Source organism: Lepisma saccharinum, chromosome 22 (genome assembly GCF_977018435.1).
Source record: "Lepisma saccharinum chromosome 22, izLepSacc3.1, whole genome shotgun sequence".
Lineage (NCBI taxonomy): Eukaryota > Metazoa > Arthropoda > Insecta > Zygentoma > Lepismatidae > Lepisma > Lepisma saccharinum.
Window position 1 is genome coordinate 25,123,177 of NC_139250.1, and position 25,416 is coordinate 25,148,592.

Below are 25,416 nucleotides of genomic sequence, written 5' to 3' on the forward strand. Positions count from 1 at the left end.
TCAGATTTTAATGCTCAATTATTGGTCATGTTTCGGGAATTGAAGGAATCGAATGACAGCGTAAGGCAAAAGTTGTCTGAGCTTGAAAAATCTCAGAAAGAGCAGTTGTCATCTCAGAAAGAGCAGTTGTCTGAGCTTGAAAAATCTCAGAAAGAGCAGTTGTCATCTCAGAAAGAGCAGTTGTCAGAGTTTGAGAAATCTCAGAGAGAGCAGTTGTCAGAGCTGGAGAAATCTCAAAGAGAGCAGTTGAAAGAGCAGTTGTCAGAGCTGGAGAAATCTCAGAGAGAGCAATTGTCAGAGCATGAGAAATCTCAGAAAGAGAAGTTTGCAGAACTTGAAGACAGAACGGTGAAGTGTATGGAAAATAAGAACAACACTGTTAAGGAGTTGGGCAACTCACTCCGGATGGAGATTGGGCAGGTTGCTGAAGCTTGCCAAACAGCAAATGATCAAATAAAGGGACACGTTAAAGTGTTGGATGAAAATTTACAACAGTTGAATATATCTGGTGAAGCGAATACCAACAGCATTCGTAAGTTAGAAGATAGTGTTGCTGGATTGGGTTTGCAGGTAAACGAGCAGTGGAATGTTATCAGCCAGATTAGGGAAAATAATAATGAAGGTTTAATTCAACGTGTTGAGATCTGTGAAGCACGATTAAGTGATGTAACAGCTAAACTGCTGATGACTAATAATTCAACAATCCATAAAGCTGCAGGGAACAATGGCAACATTACTGAAATATCACGTAATCCAGAGCATCCTGTATCTTTATCCTTGTCATCTTCCAGTGCTTCAGAAGATGAATCTTTTCCATTGCATATGTCAGGAAAACGCAAATCTACAGGAAATCCTAAATCTAATTTGTCAGCTCCTACTTCACCAGTTAATGTGCGAAATTCTCGATTAAAGAAGCCTCATAAAACTTCACATGTTAGTCTTGTTGATCCAGCAAATAATTCTTCAGAATCTAGCAATATAGACTCTGATATGTCTGAAGTAAACAAAACTAGATATAATTCGCAAGGAACTTCTGGCAAACGATTTAAACCTAATTACAACACGAAGCATCATAAGCACGCTACTATCATTGATTCTGATACAAATAAACCATCTACTTCTAAGGAACAACCACGAAAGTATCTAAAGTTGAATGACTTGAATATGTTGCCTAAATTTTCTGGAAATCCAGAGAAATCTAGCCCAAGGAAGTTTATTAAAACCTTAACTTCACATTTGGATTTGCTTCAGATTCCAAACGTTCAGAGATTGGAATGTATTCGGAATTGTTTTCAAGGGCCAGCCGAGGGATGGTACAATACGCACGTGGATTCCTTTATGACATACAAACATTTTGTACATGAGTTTCTGAACCAGTACACTTCATACTCATTGACGCAGGCTCAGTTGTCCGAATTGAGGAACAGAAAGTATGATCAAAATAGCGGTATAAGCATGGAGGCGTTTGCCACTCGTACTTATTCAACATATTACAATTTGGTAGAGCGTCCTAAAGATGCAGAAATCATAGACATTTTGATTAATCAGTTTCCATCGATTACGGCACAGACGATATTAGGTGCTGGCCTAACGAAGGTTGACGACGTTATTAATTTATTGAAGAGACTGGATTTGATAAAGACCAGATCTGGTAAGAAGTGTGATTTGCCTAGTGATTTTGAAGCGAGAACATCCAGGTTTACTAAGGATTCAAATGCGTCAGATTTCAGAGATAAGCAAAAGTACAAAGTTCAGACAGTTAACACGCAACCAAGGAACAGCGAGCAAAATCCTAATCAAAGGAATAATGGACAGTTTTCTCGCAACAATAGAGATTCTAATTCTGGTTCTACATCCGGTGGTAACTTGTATAATAGAGGGCAAAATGTAAATGACAATTCTGATCGGCGTCAGGACTTTACATTCAGAAGAAGGAATCAAAATAATTATGGCAATCAACAGTTCTTTAGAAGAAATTTAAATGCAAATAACAGAAGTTATAACAATACCCAATTTCGACGAGACAGTGCGAGACCACAGAATGATAGACGTTCTAATACAAGACAAGGTTATCTACAAACGAGGTCCAATTCAGATCCTAATGTAGCTTGTTTGCCTTATTCCCCGAACAATAGTCAAGGTTTAATCAGTGAAGTAAATTTATGTTGTAATTGTCGTCAACCCTGTGAACAATCATTCGCTTCTCTAAACAGTAATGCTATTTCAGGTAGCCGATTGAATGAAAACGCTGTTTCATTTGATCCCAGAGAAACACAAGTTAAAGAATTAATACAACCAGCGATGGAGTCACAGTTAAACGAACGCCGTGGGTAAATGTAGCCCGATTTACTCGCAGTGATAATACAGAGGGCTGTGTTGCAAGTTTTAACACAGAATATGGTTCACAAAATGATAGTGGTGTACCATTTCCTATTACTGATCAACCTGTTATTTTTGGGTCCATTTGTAATTTAACAATTCGATGTATTATTGACAGTGGAAGTCAATGTAATCTAATGAGTTACGAATTATGGTGCAGTATCAAGTCCATTGTACAAAGTGCGAGATTGGAATCCATAGATCAGGTAAAATTATTACCATTTGCTGGACAACAAAAATTTCGAGTTGTTGGTAGGAAAATCCTTCACCTTTCAATACAGTCGGTGACTTTTCCGTTGGAAATGTTTGTGTTAAAACAATTACATGCAGATATAATTTTAGGTATACCATTCCTTAGGCAATATAAAGCTATACTGAATTTTAGACAGGAAGAAGTTACGTTGGTATCTCCTGCAAAACAAGAGGTGACACAGTCTTCGTATCGACTGAAGTCTAACGATCAGCATGTTGATAAAAGGGTTCAGTGCATTACGGCAGAAAATTTGCTGATGAACACAAATTCCGAAGAAATCTACATAGTAACTGAAGAGAAAATTGTATCAACAGTACAAAATTGTAGTAAACTCTCCTCACGTCAGCAAGCGCTCTTACGTGAGTTGCTATTAAAATATAGAACACAGTTTTCGAATAAGCCTAGACCCGCTAATGTTGAACCATACAAGATAATGTTGGATACTGATTTACAAATTCTTGCTCCAATTTATCCGATTCCTTTTGCTAAAAGAACAGCTTTGGAGAGTGAATTGAATAAGTGGAAGAACTGGGGCATTATAAAGGAAATGTCGTCCCCTTACCTCAATCCATTGCACATAGTTCCACAGGCAAACGGAGAATGGCGTCCAGTGGTAGACTTTCGTCGTTTGAATCAGCATGTGATTTCCCCTCTCACTCAAGTCGAACCCATAACTGAACTTCTGCAACACTTTCATGGTGCTACTACATTCTTTAGTTCTATTGATTTATCATGTGGATATTTCCAGATACCGCTAACTCCAGACTCCTATCTATATACGGCTTTTTCATACAGAGGGCGCCAGCACGTGTTCTGTTATTTACCTTTTGGTATTAAATCAGCGGTGTCTGTGTTTATGGATCGCATGAACAACCTTTTTGGACCGGAAACCAGTTCTTTTGTGTTGGTATATATTGACGATATTCTTATTTTTAGTTCGACTGCTAGTGAACATTTCAAACATTTGGAGTATACATTGCAGGTTCTTCGAAAGGCAAATTATGAATCTTTCCAGTTAAGTGTTAAGAAAATTTTGCCTTTGTACACAATAGGTGATACATTAGAGAATGTCTAAAGTTTGAAATATTTTAACTGTTATGAGGGAAAGAAATGACAGTTATTGACATCGTTTGAAATATAATTAATTGAAGTTAATAATGTTATTGTAGAAATGAAAGGTGAATTAATTTCACTGTGATCTGTAGAATGCTGTGTGAAGTCAGTCATGATAGTTATGAAATGTGTTACTTTCAGGAGTAATAGTATTTATTAGTAAGCTTGTCGTATGTATATCTAAATGTTATGCAGAGATCAGCTTTGTTCAGGTAAATAATATTAATGAAGTTATATATAGGGATCAAATAATGATAGTTTGAGGCAAGTTGTTTACTGAATGTGTAATAATTCAATAATGAATGTACTGATGAGTCATGTTATGACTGTACATATTGTATTTTATTTATATTAAGTAGTTTAGCCAACAAGGAGATTGGGTTCCGCAAGGCTACTACTAAGTATTGTTTCACGTATGTGTGAATTATATATGCCTCATAATTTGACCCATAATTTTTATGTCTTGAGAAAACTCCTTGTGATCTGCACATTTTAGATAACATACAGGGTGATCATAAAATGTTTGATCCCTCGAGTAGTTTTCTATACAGGGTGGGGGGACTATGTGACTGTCTTCTACATTCACAAATAACCAATATTTACTTTTTTTCGATTGCGTACAAGTTTATAAAATTAACAGGGAACTATTGAGATTAAGAACGCTGTATCATTGTCGATATTTGTTTTAAGTTGTTGATTCCGATTCGTTTTTGTTATATATGTAAGAAGATTGAATTATAAAATGTCTTGTGTTAAAAATCGAAAAATGAGTTTATATCAAATGTTATAAAGTGAAATAATATTTTGGAAGTTGAGTTGTGTTGCTTAAATCTTGCAATGTAAGTATAATAACATTATGAAACCCAGTTGAGCGCTGAGGACTTGCAATTTAATTCTAAAATTGTGTTAGTCTGCTCATCCTTCGCGTACAATATATATTCAGTGTGAAGTATCGTTGCAATATACAAAGTTATATTATCGAAGAATCAACTGTTAAACTTCAATTTAATAAAGTATGTAGAAAGAGAATTTGAAGATCCCATGTACACAATTGCATCTATAATTTTAAAACAATCTGAATGCCATAAACTCACCTTTACTTTCAGTAAGCGAGACAAATTGTTTATAATAATCGAATGATATGTTGTATCTACTTGAATGCAAACACTCTCACTCAAAATATACGATGCTTTTCAAAACTTGAAACCGAACGCGGAACTTGTGTTGCAACACGGGGTTCGGTCCATGTGTCACTGACGTGTCTACACCTACAAACTGGCCGGCCCTTGTGGCGGAGTGGTTAGCACATCGCGCTGCGACTCTAGGAGTCCCGGATTCCTGGTCTGGGCATGGATGTTTCCGAGTGTCCATTCATAAATTTATTCATATCATCCCATCTTCGCATATTAGCAAAAAGTGGCACAAAAAGCGAGGTAAAATAAAGCAAATCTAATCATATCAAAACCTACAAACTAATTCACCACGTAACTTTCAAATAAAGTAAGCCATAAAACATTGAGTTTTAGAGAGTTTAAATTATACAGGGTGATTCTTTTAAAACTCGTGGTTTTCTTTGTTGTGTAAAATTTGTAAATGAAGTATTATTTCCATGCGGTTTGTGGCAAATGAATAAGGAAGGATGGGAGATTTATTGGAGTATTTTTACCGGTTTATATGCATCCCGGGTAATATCGCCCACGCCTCAACACAAACAGCAAATATTCACCAGTGTAACCTACAATAACATTGAAGTATTGGATTTTTGCTAAACTGAATTAATGAAAATGAGTTCTTTTTTTTTTTGTATTCACTCAGACATAAATAAAACATAAAAATTATGGCACAGACATATGACATAACATCTCACCTTTAAAGAAGGTGCTGAAAGTGTCGACCTCCTTCCTGTAAACAAAGTCGAACATGCCGTTCCATGTTAAGGGCTGTCTGACATGGTGTTTCTGCGCTAATGTTCGCAATTTCAGTGATAATATTCTTCTTCAACATTTCCAGGGATGTAGGGTTGTTTATGTACACATGTCCCTTTAGGAAGCCCCACAGAAAGAAGTCAAGTGAAGTTAGGTCTGGAGACCTCGGAGGCCACAATCCCTTTGAAATAACCCTATTCGCAAAGAAACTTTCAATCACTGCCATACTGTCATGCGATGTATGGCATGTAGCACCATCCTGTTGAAAATAACCCTGTGCGAGTTCAATGTCGTCCAAACTTTCAACAAATTCCATGAATATTGCTCTGTACCGCTCTGTGTTCACTGTTTCATTGAAGGATATTGGACCCACTATACGTGATGCTGAGTCAGCGCACCATACCCCAACTTTCTGTGAGTGGAACGGAATTTTGATTACACTATGTGGATTTTCAGCTGCCCATATCCGTGTATTCTGAGAATAAACATACCCGGAGAGATGAAACCAGGCTTCATCAGTAAACTACGTTATTTTCAGGATATCAGGATTACGCACAATAAACATTAAAAACCAATTACAGTAATTTACACGTTTAACTTAATCTGGATCCTTCAATTCTTGAACAGCTGTAATTTTGTACGCCCTTAGTTTCGCAGTTTTCACTGCCTTTTGACATGTTGAATAGCTATAGCCGATTTCTTGTGACAAACGACGGATAGATTTCTTGGGCGACCTCAAGAGTCGAGCACTGACATCTTCCACAACACCTGCCTGCTGGGTCCGATGCTTCCCTGTCTCACTCAGAAGCGATCCTGTTTCTTCCAATTTCTTCACTAGCGACAATATTGTGTTCCTGTCTGGGGCAAAACGTGAGGCAAATTTGTTTCTATATGCCCTTTGCGTAGCAACAACAGAATCAGTTTTCCAAAAACTTTTAAAGGATAAACACACGTTCCTGCAAGGAGTACACAATTCTTACTGTGTGTCCTGATCACAATAACGCAACTTTTCAGCACAACAATTACGCAAAAGCATCCAACTTTCCAGTACAACAATATAACAGCTCAGTTTCCTGGTTATTGTTGACAATGACAACGGTGCTATTTACAGGAGGAAAACTTAAACCTCCGCACTGCATCCAAACCCCCAGACCATATAGACGCGAAAGGTACACTGGTGAATATTTGCTGTTTTTGTTGAGGCGTGGGCGATATTACCCGGGATGCATATAAACCGGTATACATACTCCAATAAATCTCCCATCCTTCCTTATTCATTTGCCACAAACCGCATGGAAATAATACTTCATTTACAAATTTTACACAACAAAGAAAACCATGAGTTTTAAAAAAAACATCCTGTATAAGGCCATGCACTCGTGTTTTATGTATGGGACAGTGGAACAAAATGTCATCGAGGCACAACTGAGATGGTTTGGCCATGTTAATAGAATGAAGAATGGAAGAATACCAAAGGAAATATGGGAGGCAAGATCAAGAGGAATGGGAAAAGCGAGGCCCCAAGGAGGACCACGGCAAACATGGAACAAGAACATTGAACACACCCTGAACAGAAGATGCATTAAAGGGGATGAAGCAAGAATGATAGCAGAGGATCGTAACCAATGGAGAGCTCTCTGCAAGACCTCGACACCTTTGAGTAGAAGAGGATCCGAATAAACCCATATTTATGGTACAAGTACATTTGCGCCCTCCACAGGAAAAGAGGTTAAGGCTTCAAATCCGGAGACCAGGGTTTCAAATTTTCCGTTATTCATTTCTGATGCAACGGATAATCAGGATAATACTGATAATTCGGATATCAGACTAATACGCCTATTCCTGATACCCGAGTATTCAGATAACACTGGGGAACAGTGAAATTGCGGCACAGTATTTGAGAGCTAATTTTGGGTAATTTCATGCTGCTGAATAATGATATAATAATATATTTCCTGAATTGGCTCTAATTTATGAAATAAATGCAACTAAACCAAAATGGCGGAAACATAAGACATACATATAAATGAACTTCCAACAACAATTTAATATTTCTTTTTGTGATTACAATCATTATTATAAAAATAAATTTATATAGGCCTATGATCATAATAATTAAGAAAATATGTACACAATGATGTAACAAACTATGTGAAATGTTTTCTATACGATTTCCTGCTGTATTGCTTTTTAGGACAATCCCTCTGTAAGCTCCAACAGTGGTCGGCCATCATGTGGCGATCCCACCGTCCCTGGTACCTTTCTTCCATTATCCTTATACCCTGATGGAACCTTTCTCCCCGTTCTTCACTAAAATCACCAAGGTTCTCAGGGAATCTGTCAATGTGGCTATGTAGAAAATGTATCTTCACGCTCAAATTAGCTCCCAATTTCTCAAAATTTTTCAACATATTTCCAACTATATCGGGGTACTTTTCTGCTCTGTGATTCCCCAAAAAGTTTTTGACGATGGACACAAATCTCAGCCAGGCCTCAGATTCGATGTAAGACATGTAAGTTGTAAAATTGGCATCATTTATAAGTGTACGAATTTGTGGTGGTCCGTCAAAGATTCCTGCCTTCAATTTTTCAATACTTAGTCCTGGAAAAGTGTGGCATATATCTTTGAAACAATCACCACTTGTATGTAAGGCCTTGACAAACTGTTTTATCAACCCAAGTTTAATATGCAGTGGCAGAAGGATGATTTTGTCCCTATCTATCAGCGGTTCATGAATGATATTAGCTTTTCCCACTAATATTTTCCCTGGGGGCCAAACGTTTATCGTCCAATGCTTTTCTCTAGCACGACTATCCCACAAACATAGGATACAGGGATACTTTGTGTACCCACTTTGCTGTCCTTGTAAAAAATTCACCATCTTCAAATCCACACACACGAGCCACTTATGTTCAGCATATTCAATTTTTTTTCTAAAACCATTTTTATGTTCTGGTATTCTTCCTTAAGCTTTGTTGAGTGTCCGATATATTGCCTAGCAATGCTTCATAAGTTGCCTAGCAACAATGTACAAATAAATAAATAAGTTTCTTAATGGGAATTTCAGACCATTATTAAATTTTGATATTACCGAGAAAAGCGTAGAGTAATTTTACCTCCTACATTTTCAATGGTGTGTTTATTTTTATAACTGGAGTCAATTCAATTGAACCAATCATACAATTGGCAATCACAGCTGTTTTGTGTGCTGAAACTGTTATTAAACTTTATGCCGCAAAATAAAATCTTTTTTTTGTTCCCCAGTGTAATCAGTGTTTGCTGATCGCTATGGTTTTTCACGTTCAGTAAGTTATTCTGGTAAGAGTGGCGCCTGGAATTATAGAAATAATTACCAAATAAAGTATCGGGACACCAAACTTACAATATTATATTCTAAACTGTATCTAATTTCCGTTTATTATAGCTCTGGACTAGTCTTACGGCTGCAACGAACCTAAGAGTTTAAGGTCTTATATTTGTAAGAAGTTAAGATTTTTAAAATGTTCGTTACTTCAAATGATGTGTAAGCTGTCTCAGACAACTATAGTTAGATTGATACAGTTGTGTTTGGAACTTCTATATATGTTTATAAATACGTCATAATCTGTTCGTGTTGACGTCATTTTCTCATCTCAGCAAAAGAAGTGAACCCACCTGAATTTTTTTTCACCTGACGACAGACTCAGTTAGAAAACAAGTGAAGGTGAGAAATCAACAGAAACGTGGTTAATGGAATTCCCAAATAGTGTAATTGGTAATTATTTTCATTTCGTTCTGGCTATTCTCGGAAATAATAATTAGGTACATAAACTTACGTGTATTTACGTTTTTCTTGTCCAACGTTAATTCTATATGCAAGTGTGTTTAGTGATTGTGATGTGATTTAATATGCTATAGAAGTGTTCCTCTTCAGGCAGAAACGTAATCAAATCTGTACCTGGCTTGTAAGTCCACATACTATACGAAAGACAAGTGATTATAAAACTGCGTTTAACTTGAAATACTGTGATGTGTTTCTTTTCTACCCAGCAAGCCCTGTTGATTTGCAAAGAATCTCATGTTCCCGACTAAAGTAGTAGCGGACTAACTTCCTGACGACTGGTTTACAAGCGGGGGGACGTTGCACGGCCGTCGGCCTAAATGCTTACAAGGAAAGTGGGGAGCGGGAAAGCAACCAATCCAGCGCGATGAGAAACACAGCAGCTTGTAGAACGAGGTTCGCGGAGCACATCCTCCCGCGACGTTGTAACTCTCCTCGCCACCGCTGTTGTCTGGTTGGTCTGCCGCGTATTCCCCGCTCCCCACTTCCCTTGCCAGCATGTAGGCCTACCGCTGTAAGACTAGACAACAGCTATAGTTACGCCGGAAAACATTTTTCATTTATACTGAATTTAGTAAGGAGGGGATCTGTTTTAGGCAAGTAAAGTTAAACAAAAATGAAATATGCTGAGAATGAGTAAAACATTGAGATTGGATATAATATTTGTAGACAATCCGTACAGTAGAAATACAGATATGACGAATTGAAGAATATATGGAGAAACGTAAAACTGAGGAATGATAAAAACTGATATTTCACATATCGCGATATCAGAATGTACAATATACCGATATCCGGATAAACCAAATTTTGCCATCGCAAGCCCGGACGATACCTTCGACGAAGGCTACGGACGTTTTCTTAAACTCCTATACCTCTTCCTTTCCAGCAATCGTTCATTTAACTTCTTAAACACGGTTAAACTAAAAATACAAATACGTATATCAATAGCAACATGTAATTTAGTGGAATTAATCGTCGATTTTTACGGTTATTATTTTGAACGTTCGAGCAAAGCTTCTCCAGTGACCGATATTGAAATTGCAGCAAAATTATGATCCATCAGTCCAACTGGAATCGCCGCCACAACCAGCGAGCCCTGTCGGCCATTTGAAAAACCAGAAAGCGATGATGGTTTTTGAGGTTTCGTTTGTGACTAAAGCTAATCAAACGTGCTTCTGGCCACGAAGAGAGCATTCGTTATCGATCTCAGGAACTGGCGAAAGCAGTTAATATTTTATGAGCGATTTCTCTCTGTTGGAGCCCTCTCCACTTTCACACACGCCACCAGCGACCACTGTAGGGTTTGCGGCCTTTCGTTTCCCGCAGAACGGGCACTGTTTGTGTTGGTCCCATCTACAAAAATTCCACTTGACCGGTTTTGCATTTATTGACACGTTGTTGATTGACTGAAAGAGTTCAAACAGTGTAAATTGCGTTAGTGGTTTAGTTACTTGTTTGCACTGCTCTGGTGGTCGGTGCGGCGTCCGGATTAGTACACAGAAATGATCTTTGAAAGACGACAACAACTGCCAACTGTGATCCATTGTTTATCGCCTCTTCCCGAATTCAGCGGAATAGTTAGCAAGCGTCCCTGGTTCGAATCGCCGACTGAGATGGGGTTTCTTTCTACGTGCCTCATCATCCTCTCTTTCACGATTAGCCAAAAGCGACAGAAAGCGGTCAGTATTTGGCCTCTTATAAACGATGATACAAGAATTACGGTCCTACTCATGTAACGTGTGCAAAGCTAACGTAAACCTAATATTCAGGTTGTCGCAAAACTCTTTCATTAACGCTTGGGTGCTGGTAGATATCATAAAAACAAGTAACTTTTTACTATAAAGTTTACCTCGAATGCGCTTAGTTTCTGCGCTATAAGCGCTTAAAATCTATCCTGTACGTATGCAACCCAACACAGCAAACGCTTGCTGTGACATAACTACAGGGTGAGTCATAAGTCTCCATACAAATGTTGAAAACGGTGACTAGTGTTTATTTTTCATCTTCAGGCAGGTGAACCAATGAAAAAGAGATGCCACTAACGAAGGAAGAACGGATTGACATCATTCTGTTGGCTGGAAGTGGTACCACCCGTGATGTAGCACGTACATTCAATGAAACCCACAGAACGCAGATAACCCATGACACCGTGGCCAAAGTTCGTCGCCGAAAGCAGGCCTGGAAGACCGAAGACAGCAACAGATGAAATTAGGGTAACGCAGGTGCTGACAGCGACGACCAGGAGTCCGACAAAGGGGACCCGACGCCTCTCTGCGGAAATTGGAATCAGCCAAAGCAGTGTTTTGGTTAGAGCGCCTAGCATTGTGTTTGGACATGGAAGGGAGACATGTGGAACATATCCTTTAACTGTAACATAATATAATCCCATTTGCAAAAACAAAATAAACATTTGTCACCGTTTTCATCATTTGTATGGAGACTTATGACTCACCCTGTACAAGGACCGCGTGGCAGGGTTTCCACTAGCGTTCCTCGTTAAGAGAGACGACTTGAAAGCAACAACTTGGGATTCTTGCCTGAGCACAATCCAAAACATTAATGATACTTGCGATGTTGTAAGAAGCATTCACAGCATTTATAAACTGACCAAGACAAATAATGGGCAGACTGAAATTCAAGATTACTCATTCTAAAATATCTCCATAATTGATTGATTCATTTGGTTTATTTAATTCGCTTTTCTGCCACCTCTGGCTAATCGCGAAGATGAGAATGCTATGATGAAATAACAAATGACTTCTTGGCCAGGATTTACACCAGAGACACCTGGCGCCGTAGCGAGCTGTGCTAACCACATCACCACGGAGTAAATCGTGCGTCATGCAATATCAACAATTGCAAGGGACATGTGAGATAGGGGAAATCCACAAGCGTTTTCTGTGTTGGGTTGCATACGTACAGGATATATTTTAAGCGCTTATAGCACAGAAACTAAGCTCTTTCGTGGTAAACTTTATAGTGAAATGTTACTTGTTTTTATGATATCTACCAGCACCCAAGCGTTGTTGTAAGAGTTTTGCGACACCCTGTATATGTAGTACCTGATTACCCGGCGTTGCACGGGTATTTATTTATCCCAATCTTCTATTAGTCAGAAAAATAATGAATTCTAACTATAGTGTAAAATGTAACTAATTTCATATACAGGTATTTAAATGTATAAGTACAGTATACAAATTATAAAGTAATGAAACGTCTCGAACGACTGAAGCAATTTCAACCGAACTTGGTACACATATGAAAATTGCAATTGTGAATGTCACCAATTACCTTAGCGACTCCGAAAACTATGGATTCAACACTAATGTAGGTCATTTGTGACATTTTCACCCTCTCTCACCCCCCGTACCGATAGGTGCTGAACGTAGAGTTGAATGGCATTGGAAGTGTCACTATTAATCTTAGCGACCCCGAAAACTATGGATTCCATACTAATATCGGTCGTTTTCCATTATTTTTGCATGTCACCCTCCCTTCCCTAGGGGAGCTAGGGGTGTCTTACCCCCACAGTCTTTCTTTCAAGATTATAGGTCAAATGTGTACCAAGTTTGGTTGAAATTGCTCCATGCGTTCGAGAGTTATGCCGGAATAAACATACATGTATACACACATCCATCCATTTTCATATATGTATATAGAAGAATACAGAGTTTTTTTTACGCAACGGTACACCGTACGGGCGACGTTTTCACACATGAATATTCCACAATGTGTTGAGTAGTTATGATGGAACACAACAACAAACCAACCTTGAAGAGTAGCGGAATATTTCTTTCCAGCAAAAAGCACTCTGTATGTATATTTTGATTCATTCATTGATATGTTTCATATTAATTCGCTTTTCTTCCACTTTTGGCTAATCACCAAGATGAGGATAAATGGTGAAAAGATAAAATGGATGATGACGGGGTGATCACAAGCACACTGCAAACTGCAGCCCAGTGTTTTCTACGTGGAAGGGCGGTTGAGATTTGGGTGTAAAGTAAAATGCTGAAGAAAAATCGATTAGAGACTGTCATTTAATCTGATTTCATAAAGAAGACAATGGCTATTCTGAAGTTGGCAACCTGAATTCTTACGAGTTGGCAACCTGAATTCTTACGAGTTGGCAACCTGAATTCTTACGAGTTGGCAACCTCAATCTTTACGAGTTGGCAATCTGAATTCTTACGAGTTGGCAACCTGATTTTTTACGAGTTGGCAACCTGAATTCTTACGAATTGGCAACCTGAATTCTTACGAGTTGGCAACCTGAATTCTTAGGAGTTGGCATCCTGAATTTTTATAAGTTTGCAACCTGACTACCGTTGGCATGGCAACGTGGCTTCCTTGAAGACGTCAAGAATGAGTCTAGTCTTCTCCCTTCTTCCATAGCCTAGGACCAGGTGTCATAGTAAGCTAATCCAGGTCTTAGACTCAACATACGCCGCTGGTGTGTGTGTTTCTGTGTCTGCTTGTCTGTGTGTGTTTCTGTGTTTTGTGCATTGTAATATGCCATGCATAAAGGCAAATGTGAAGGACTATTCAAACGTTATCATTTTTGACAATAGACACGCTCAATGTAAGATAATTTTGAGTTATAATATGTTTGTTTCAATAAATTCTGCTACTTTCATGATTTCAAAATTAAGACATTCAGAGAACTCTTATATCTAAGATTGCCATTCGCGTTTTCTCCTTGTACGCGTTGAGAAGTCTCAATTTATTGACTTCACTGTACCCCACAATGCGAGTGCTTAATGCAGAAATTTCATTGAAAAATGTATGCTCGACCAGGACTCAAACCCGAATCTCTGACATATTACTCTGACCGATATTGCAATTTTTTGTTTAAATTTCTACATTGCACACATCCTGTGGTGCCAAATTGTAAGCTAAACATAATTAATGTTTTAAAAGTTCCAAAATCATTTGGTGCAAGAATTTTTTATTGCTGAATAAGAAACAAGTTGATGGATTTTATTATATATATTTACATGGCGAGTCAAAAGTCTTTGGACACCCTTCTATTATGAAACTTGACAGGAAAGTGAAATCTTTTAATGGGAGATGGTAGTATGTTTCTTGAAAGAAAGAATTACACTTTTGAATTCCTGAGTTCACGCTAGTGTAATTTGATATGCTACATGCCCCCTTCTCATTTGAAATTTTGAACCTGCGTTCAAGATGGTGGCCATGGTCACCATGCACCCTACAAATTGCGCACTCCTTCTACTATTATCCCCCATTACCAGATTGTACATTTTCCTGTCAGGTTTCAAAATAAAAGGGTGTCCAAAGACTTTTGACTCACCATGTATATATATATTATACAATAAACATATGGGTATGTGTGTGGTAAAAATTGAGTAATTCCTGAACATTGAAATGTTTCATGAAGATATAGATGGGGATCCTGAAGTAAGTCCCCCCCCATTCATAATCTCTGCCATTTGTGGGCACCACAGCACTCAGGCCGCACACATTTATTACAGAATGGATGAATTTTAGAGCCACTCCTTGTAAGGACATTGCTGGAAAATTACCACTTTTCTCCCGCCCAGGAATCAAACCCGAATCTCCCGCGTTGCAGTTAGACTTCATATCGACTGTACCATTGCTTCTCTCTCTGTCTCGTGCATGATTATTATAAGCTTTTAGTGTTAATTTTTCACATTGTTAAGTGAACTATACATATTTTTAGTTTTCCTTTGTCAACGCTACAGTATTAACCTTTGGGGCTAAGTTATTATAAAAAATCTAAAACGCATCTACGTCCCGCACTGTGTCCGTCATGCTTTGGACTCCGTCTACTGGACGTGCTCAGGTTCAAAGCGTAACAACTTTTCTCCTGAGATTTCGGCCTGTGTATGGGACCACCCACCATCTTGAGAAAATTGGGGAGCTACGAATGAGTAGCATAACCCGGTCATGGAAACCTACAACAACGACTCAAGTGTTTGTCGTGCTGACCACCGTGGAACTGCTTGGATGATCTCCCACGTTGCTAGGAGGTAGGTAGGCCCTGGCCTTCAAGGGCTGTTGCGCCACGAGTTATTGTTAAAACGCATCTACACATTCGTTTCCTACGTTCTCCGATTCTAAAACTTTCGATTGAACTAACTCTTCCTATTAAGCGTGAAGGACGTTGATATATGAAACTGAACCTACAAGTTGATTGGGAAAGGTTAGAACCCTTCGTGGACCTTAAGACATTAGAATATAGTCGCCCTTCGTTCGTTCAGAGCCTGAGGAAATTTGGGTCCTCGGCAAACCAACAGAATTACTCGAATAAAACGTGACGGACCTTCACAGTGGGCCTTTTCCAACAACCCGAAAATTGGTTCACATAAGGTAAAAGAAAAATGAACAGCGAAGGGAAGGAAGAGGTCGGGGGGAAGAGAATTGCATTTCGTCCGTCCGGGGAGGTTTCGGGGAGAAATTTATGGAAGTGACGAACTCCGGACAATTTAAGAAGGTAAATGTTCCGTGGTGGAGAATGGGTGGATCGGAGGAAGGAAAGTCAGAGGGCTGTGGGAATGGAAGGGATTGAAGGAACGAGGAAGTCCTATTTCACCTTCGGAACGGAATTAAAAGGATCAAGAAGGGAGAGAGGAAAGTTTCCTTGTGAATACTTCTTACTTCCGCCGTTTCCAAGATCCAGCTCATTATCTGCTGTTCTGGCAGGGTGGGGGTTGCCCTCACCGCCGCTTACATCAGGCAGAACCTTCTCATTCATTATATAAGATTTCCCCTTTCATTTTTCTATGTAGATAATATTCTCAGGTTTCTTGGGAATCTCCACTTTGACTGGAAAACTTTTTCCACTTCGACGTGGGAAAGCGAAACGATTTTAGGTGATCTGAATGGTTCTTCCACTGTCGAACACTTTCGGTTCTTGCCGTATTGTACAGGCGGCGGAAATTGAACTTGTGAGACGAGTAACCAGTGCTCAATGAAAGAGAAAAGAGATTTGCTTCACGACGATGCGAGGCCGCGTTTCTTGTGTTCCATGCTTGAACATGGCAGCGACAAATTTCCAACGTGACGATTTCACGGATTCAATGGAAGTGCACGTTCACCAGCCCAGAATAAATGATAACCAATACCTTCCATTCAGCGTGACTGCATGATGTTTACGTAGAGTTTACAAACATTTTCACGCTCACAAACTTATATTTCAAATCAAATAAATTAAGCTTTCAAATGTTGATAAAATTTAACAAAAATTCACATTTACATTATTATAGAATCACATAAATTTGAAACCGTGGTATCCGGGGATCCGATATGGTCAGTGTAGGATTTGAAGTCTTAACCTCTTTTGCTGTGGAGGGCGCAAATGTCCTTGTACCATACATAAAATACGAATACATGGCCTTAATTTAAACTTTCTAAAATGCAATGTTTTATGGCTTGTACTTTATTTGAAAACGACGTGATAAATCAGTTTGTAGGTGTAGTTTCTCAGTGACACATGGACCGAACCCCGTGTTCCAACACAAGTTTCGCGTTCGGATTCAAGTTTTGAAATTATTGTATATTTTGAGTGAAAGTGTTTGCATTCAAGTAGATACAACATATAATTCGATTATTATAAACAATTTGTCTTGCTTGCTGAAAGTGAAGGAGAGTAAATGGCATTCAGATTGTTTTAAAATTATAGATGCAATTGTGTACATGATATCTTCAAATTCATTTTCTACATCTATCTTCTATATATAAAAATGGATGTATGTATGTGTGTGGGTGTGTGTATATATATATTTTTTTCCGGCATAACTCTCGAACGTCTCAAGCTATTTCAACCAAACTTATTACACATATCACTTACACTCTCGAAAGGAATACTGTGGGAATAAGAAACCCCCTGGCACCCCTAGGGGAGGGGGTGACATGTAAAAATAATAATAAAACGACCGATATTAATGTGGAATCCATAGTTTACGTGGTCGCTAAGATGAATAGTGACACTTCCAATGCCGTTCAACAACAAGTTCATTTTACACTATTGTTAGAATTCATTATATTCCTGTCTAATAGAAGATTGGGATAAATCAATTCCTGGGCAACGCCTGGCAATCAGCTAGTATTTTATTTAAATGAAGTTTAACAATTGATTCTTCGATAATATAACTTCCTATAATATGTTTGCAAAAAAATTGAACTAAAAATGTTCTTGCTTCGCTTGCAATTTGTGAATGTTTTCTGTAATGCATTGTAAATTATCAGAGAGAAAGAGAGAAGTAAGACTTCTCTTAATTGATTTTGTCTTAAATGCATGGTCAATTGTTTTGGAGGAAAAGGAGCATGCACAAATGAGAGGCAATTTATATTATTTTTGCTGTTGATTTATTATGAGATGGATGAATTTCTTATATAATGTGTTCAAATAATGTTGTGTATATATGAATTAAAGAAACTTCGAATACGGGCACAATTTAGTGTTTTCATGTTCAGGGTGGCTACTCACCGGGAATTCGTTGAATTCCGGGAATTATGCGTGAATTATTGGACCCGGGAATTGTGCGTGAATTTTTCTCTGTATACATTAAGAATTGCAACTTTTATTAATTATAATACCATTGAATTAATACATATTTATAAATGCCCTGAGGTAGTTTTTTTTTACAGTTTACCTTCTATTGTTATCTAGGAAGGAAAATAAAGTTTCGTTGAAAATAGAACAGTTAGGCGTAGAGCTGACAACTCTGCACTGTAAAAAAAATGTCAAGAAACAGCAATATAAGGCCATGGATGTTCCCAAGGTAAAATATTCCGGAGGTAAAATAGTCCCCCGTTCGGATCTCCGGGTGGGGACTACTTTGGGAGGTCCCTGGACTAAGGATAAGATCTACGTTAGGAATAAGGATATTAAATTAGGCGTATCAATCTGTACCTGGAATGTTCTGAGCCTTTACCGGCCTGGGGCATTTCAGTGTACAGTTAATGAGATAGTTAGGTATAAATTAGATGTAGTAGCTGTCCAGGAAGTTAGGTGGCCAGGAGAAGGGAATTGTAAAACTAAACATTATACTTTCTTCTATGGTGGTACTGAAAATCATAATTTTGGAACAGGCTTTTTCATAAATAATAGAATTATCTCGGCTCTTAAAACAGTAGAATTTATTAATGATAGGATATCATATGCAGTTTTACAGGGTAGGTGGTGTAAAATTATTCTAATAAACATACATGCACCAACGGAAGATAAAGATGATAATACTAAAGATGATTTTTATACAGAGTTAGAACAGGTCTTTGATAAATTTTCTCAGTATGATATGAAAATCCTGTTAGGTGACTGTAATGCACAGATTGGCAAAGAAGAGACATTTAAACCCACGATTGGTAAAGAAAGTCTTCATGAATTAAGTAATGATAATGGTATAAGATTAATTACTTTTGCAACCTCAAAGAATTTAATTGTGAAAAGTACCACTTTTAAACATAAAGATATCCATAAATATACCTGGTCTTCTCCAGATGGTAAAACTCATAATCAGATAGATCATATTCTCATTGATAAGAGAAGGCATACAAGTATAATTGACGTTCGTACACATAGAGGTGCTGACTGTACCAGTGACCATTATTTAGTAATTGCTAAATTAAGAGAAAGACTCTCAGTGATAAATCATAAGCAACAAAATCTAAAAGTTATAAAATTTGATACAGGAAAGTTTACAGATGAAAGAATTAAGAAAGATTACCAAATTAAACTGTCAAATAGATTTGATGTTTTGCAGGATTTAAATGATGATGAAAATATAAAAGAAACAGACGTAAATAAGAATTGGGAGCACATACGTAATGCAATAGAATCAGCAGCTAAAGAAAGTATAGGATACCATAAACCAAGAAAAAGTAAGCCATGGTTTGATAATGAATGTCATAATCTAATGGAAAATAGAAATCAGGCTAGACTTAGGTGGTTAAATAACTCTGATGATACAAATCTAAACAATTATAATAGAATAAAGCTAGAAGTTAACCGCACGTTTAGAAGTAAAAAAAGAGATTACTTGAAAAGCAAAATTAACGAAATTGAAACAAACAGCAAAAATAAAAATACCCGAGATTTATATAAAGGTGTAAATGAGTTTAGAAAGGGGTGGCAACCTAAAGTAAATTTGATAAAAGATAAAGACGGTGATTTTCTAGCTGACCCAAGCGATATTCTAAATAGATGGAAGAAGTACTTTAATGACCTTTTAAATGTTCATGTAGGAGGTAAATCAGAAGTAAATGAAGTCCACACAGCAGAACCTTTAGTTCCAGAACCTAACTTGACTGAAGTTAAAGATGCTATTAAAAGGCTAAAGAATAACAAAGCACCTGGCATTGATTTAATACCAGCTGAGTTAATTAAATATGGTGGAAATTCATTAATATGTCAAATTCATAAATTAATTTGTTTAATATGGAATAAAGAAGAAATCCCTCAACAGTGGAAAGAATCCATAATTGTTCCTGTGTTTAAAAAAGGTGATAAAATGAACTGCAATAATTACCGTGGAATTTCTCTACTCTCAACAACATACAAAATATTGTCTAACATTCTTTTAACAAGACTAACACCATATGCTAATGAAATTATAGGTGATTATCAATGTGGATTTAAACGTAACAGATCAACTACAGATCAAATTTTTCACATCAGACAGACACTTGGAAAAAAAGTGGGAATATAATCAAAATGTCCATCAGCTAATCATTGATTTCAAAAAAGCATATGATTCGGTCAAAAGAGATAAACTATATAATATATTAGTAGAGTTTGGAATACCTAAAAAGCTTGTTAGTATGATAAAAATATGCACCAGTGAAACAGAAAGTAAAATTCGTGTGGGTATTAATATGTCTGACAAATTTACAATTCATGATGGGTTAAAACAAGGAGATGCATTATCTCCATTGCTCTTTAATTTTGCCTTAGAATATGCTGTTAGGAAGGTAAAAGAAACTAAAGAAGGACTAAAATTAAATGGTGTGACTCAGTTGTTAGCATATGCAGATGATGTAGACTTACTGGGGGATGATGTGAATACAATTAAGAATAATGCTAAAATATTTTTCAAAACTGCTAAAGAGATAGGTTTGGAAGTTAACAAAGAGAAAACTAAATATATGCTTACAGGCCGAAACCAAGTGTTAGGTAATAATCAAAATCTAATTATTGATAACAACTCGTTTGAACCAATTTCCAAATTCAAATACTTAGGAGTAATATTAACAAATGAAAATTATATTAAAGAGGAAATAAAAAGTAGGCTTAATTCAGGAAATGCATGTTACTTCTCTCTTCATAAACTTTTGTCTTCTCGTTTAATATATAAGAAACTAAAAGTTAAAATATACAAAACAGTAATTTTGCCTGTAGTATTACATGGATGTGAAACTTGGTCCCTTATATTGAAAGAGGAACATAAATTGAGAGTATTTGAAAATAAGATCCTTAGGAAAATCTTTGGACCTAAAAGGGATGAGGAGACAGGTGAGTGGAGAAGGTTACATAATTTAGAACTACATAATTTGTATTCATGTCCGGATATTATTAGAATAATTAAATCAAGAAGACTTAGGTGGGCAGCCCATGTGGCACGAATGGGAGAGGAAAGAGGAGTTTACAGGATTCTTGTTGGGAAACCTGATGGTAAGAGACCTGTAGGAAGGCCAAGACGAAGATGGAGGGACAATGTTGAAATGGAAATCGGTAGGGATGTAAAAGATTATATAGAACTTGCTCAAGATAGGGAAAGATGGAAGGCCTGTGTTGCTGCAGCCATGAACCTTCGGGTTTAAGAAGGCTAGGGAGTTAGTTAGTTAGTTATCCTCTCAATCCGTTTATTTTGTTATTGTCCTTTGCAGAAGAGTCTATCTCACAGACGGAAGATTATTACAAGATAACATATATTAAAGTAGATTAGTTAAAATTTGGAGTTTAAAATTCTTGTAGATGTATTTCGAGTCTGAGTAGGTGAAATGCAAATGTAAACTCCATATATATATATATATATATATATATATATATATATATATATATATATATATATATTATATACCGTTTAATTGTATTGAATTAGAATTTTTGGATTCATTGGAATCACATAGACCCTTTATACTGTTAATATATTTGCCTTTGTATGTCAGAGGGTGATGAGAGGGTATATATTACGTAAGGTTGAAATAGAGAAAACATCTACTTGTATTTTTGAATTTTTGAAAAGTTCGCCTTGAAAACCGGGAATTATACTTGAATTTTATCATAGTCCTAGAGTGGCCACCCTGATGTTGCATGTGTATTTTATTTTACTTGTATATGACGCTCCATGTTGCATATGTGTAAAACATATATTGTACATGTTATGTGAAAAAGGAATTATATTCGGGATGCATTTATCAACCATAATCTGTCTTTCAAAAATACAGTGTGCTTGTTTTTGATTTCATTATTAATGTGAAATTGAACGTTTCGAAAAATATATTCCAAATGTAGTTTGTTCCAACATAAATGCTTTAGCAACGATTTCTGCCCCCTTTTTGTGTAATTCACGAGATAACGTATTTGATACTGCTACTACTATTACTACTAATAATAACATTAACGTTATTTTATTTTTATTCTTCTTGTTGTTATTATTATTATTATAGTAGTAGTAGTAGTTGTAGTACGTTTATCCTGGTCCTCGTACTTGCCCCCCCCCGACAAAAAAATCGTGTTTGCACCTCTGCAAGAAAGCATTAAGCGCTAGTTCACGCTAATGACCTGTCAATCAAAGCTGAAGAGGCTACCTCACCAAATGGTATTCACATTATACCGTCACAGGATTCACAGAGCTATTATGATCCCTCCACCTCTCGTTATTTTTTTTAATAATATCGATTAATAGATTTGATTGAAAGATTAAATCGAAAGCCAATACATATACACTCCCCGGAGAGAAATTAGTCAGTCCTACCATAGTAGGGGTCCCTTCCGGGGTACACGGCTCCATGTGTCCATCTTACGCAGTTCTCTATTCAATGTTCTTTCCACAACTGGTTGGTAGCGACCCTCATTGACGGTTTGGAGTAATTTCTGGCGACTTTGAAGCCGATCTGCAGCTACAAGACATCCAAAACGTCGACGATTGAAACAGATTTGCAGCTACAAGACATCCAACACGGCGACGGTTGAAACTGATTTGCAGCTACAAGACATCCAACACGGCAACGATTGAAACCGATCTGCAGCTACAATACATCCAACACGGCGACGATTGAAACCGATTTGCAGCTACAAGACATCCAAAACGTCGACGATTGAAACAGATTTGCAGCTACAAGACATCCAACACGGCGACGATTGAAACCGATTTGCAGCTACAAGACATCCAACACGGCGACGATTGAAACAGATTTGCAGCTACAAGACATCTAAAACGATTGAAAGAGATTTGCAGCTACAAGACATCCAACACGGCGACGATTGAAACAGATTTGCAGCTACAAGATATCTAAAACGTCGACGATTGAAACAGATTTGCAGCTACAAGACATCCAACACGGCAACGATTGAAACCGATTTGCAGCTACAAGACATCCAACACGGCGACCATTAAAACCGATTTGCAGCTACAAGACATCCAACACGGCAACGATTGAAACCGATTTGCAGCTACAAGACATCCAGCTAAACTATAATTGAAACCGATCTGCAGCTACAAGACACCAACACGGCGACAATTGAAACCGATTTTCAGCTACAAGACATCCAATAAGGCGACGATCCCTGTCGCTAAGGACGTATTTATGCGGGGGGCCAGGGGGTCCGGCCCCTACCCCGAAAGACTTACCAAGTTCAAAAATTAAGTAATGAAAATATGGTTGTTTAACATTTGTTGTACAAATCGACGATTATTTGTTTCAATTTATTTGAAGCCAGTAAATATTTGGTTTTCATACTTCCTTTATTAAACATTAATTTGATGCGGGTGTTTGTCTAAACATAAGCTAACGTAGTACAATGACTCTTTTCTTGCATAACAACTACATAAATATTTTATTGGAAGTCGCTTGACACTAAACTATTCTAGTACACTGTCAAGCACGTATTTAGGGGGAAAGTCCAAGGTTCACGCATCTGCTGGACTGGAAAAATAATTGTGCAGTGCTTTTTACGGTCCAGTTGGCCGTGGAGCGGCGGCTAGCGCACCGGGAAGTGAGAGAGCATCTGCTGGCATTTAGACCCACAGCTGACCTTGGCACTGGACGCGTCTGTGCTTCAGTATTCAGATAGCTGGTGTCCAGTTTGCACGTCTTTGTGAAGTGCTAAGTTGTTAACAAGTGATTTAAATGGTTTTGTTTTAGTTTACGTATTACTGATGCTTTTCTGCAGTCTACAATTTACAACAAAAATGTACGTCATTATGAATTCTTGTAGAAGGCGTTTAGCGGCAGAATTCCCAGATGTTCCTGTTTCACATAGAGACAGTGTTCGGATACTTATGAACAAATTCAGTGAAACAGGTTCTGTGTGAAACGTTGTGTGCTTACTGAGGAGAAACCAGGCGACGTTGGAACAAGATTGGAACATTCTGCTAAAACAATTCCTCCGGGGCTTTGCACAAGAAACAGACATTTTCATGACGTCTACGTGCTGAGCTAACAAGCTTTTAAACCTGAAGCCATACATTAAAAGAATTACAAGAAAATATCAGGAATGAAATTCAAGCAATTCCAGAAGAGGAACTGATAGGTGTTGGTGAAACGTTCCTCTAAAGATGCCCTAAATTTGTGAATATAGGAGAATATCATTTCCAACACCTCTTGTAACAAGGTTCCTGCTCATTTTAACTGTATCTGTCAATGTAATTGTACGAGATTTTTTCATCACATAGTTAGCGGTTTCAGTTACGCGGATGCTCCATCCAGTTTGCCGAAAGACGCGCTCTTACTTCCCGGCGCGCTAGCCCGACCGTAAAAATCACTGCATGTTCTACCTGGTATTGACTAATATTTTGTCCAGGCTGTGAGTATGTATACACACAGAGAGAGAGAGAGAGAGAGAGAGAGAGAGAGAGAGAGAGAGAGAGAGAGAGAGATAGGTACGAAAAATTCTGTCAACTCCCACGCACAACATTCTCTTCCAAAATGAGTTACTACTCTTTCGGAACATGTTATTACTGTTCTGTAGGTCTTAAAACGGTCGCTTCTTTCCATAGACTATTTGTTTGCGTGCAATTCAGATCCTCTTGCAGCATGCGGGCTCGGAAGCAGATAATTCCTGAAGAGTTTATTTCAGAAAAAAATTCTTTTCCTGCGGGTCGGGATGAAGGAGACATTAGAGAATCGAAGCAGCGATTTGCAAATCCCCCGCGAGTTCCCATGCCCCTACAAGATCATTTTGTTTGAGCCAAAGGAATCCCTCTCGGTGATTGATGAAGCGACGTCCCAACTTCCGTTTCCGAGCGGACATCTCTCTCTCTCTCGTTCGCTAAGCGTTGTCAATATTGACTTCCACGAACGCATCCTTGTCCTCACCCCGTACAAGCAGGCTTGTTGGCTCAGTGTTGCCAACTGCTTCCATTTTTATCTCGGCACTAAAACGGAAATTCGTGTGTGCGTGGTGAGAAGAGTTGTAAATAGTGAGTATAATTTTTCAGCTGTGACGGACGTTCAAATTTGTCTATTTCCTAGAACACGGTGTGTTTAAAAAATACTGCACCTGAGATTGTCTTCTCCTACAGAATTGACTGCAGCCGTGAGCTGATCCAAGTAAATGATTTATGGTGGAACAAAAACACGCTGTTATATGTATCCCCACAAGAAAAAGTCACAGGTTGTCTTGCTGAATTGGTGAACACAAAACGCCCTTTGTTGCACAGACGCCATCTTGTGAACGACTAAGCTTAGCGTATGCTTGGGCTAACTAGTGGTA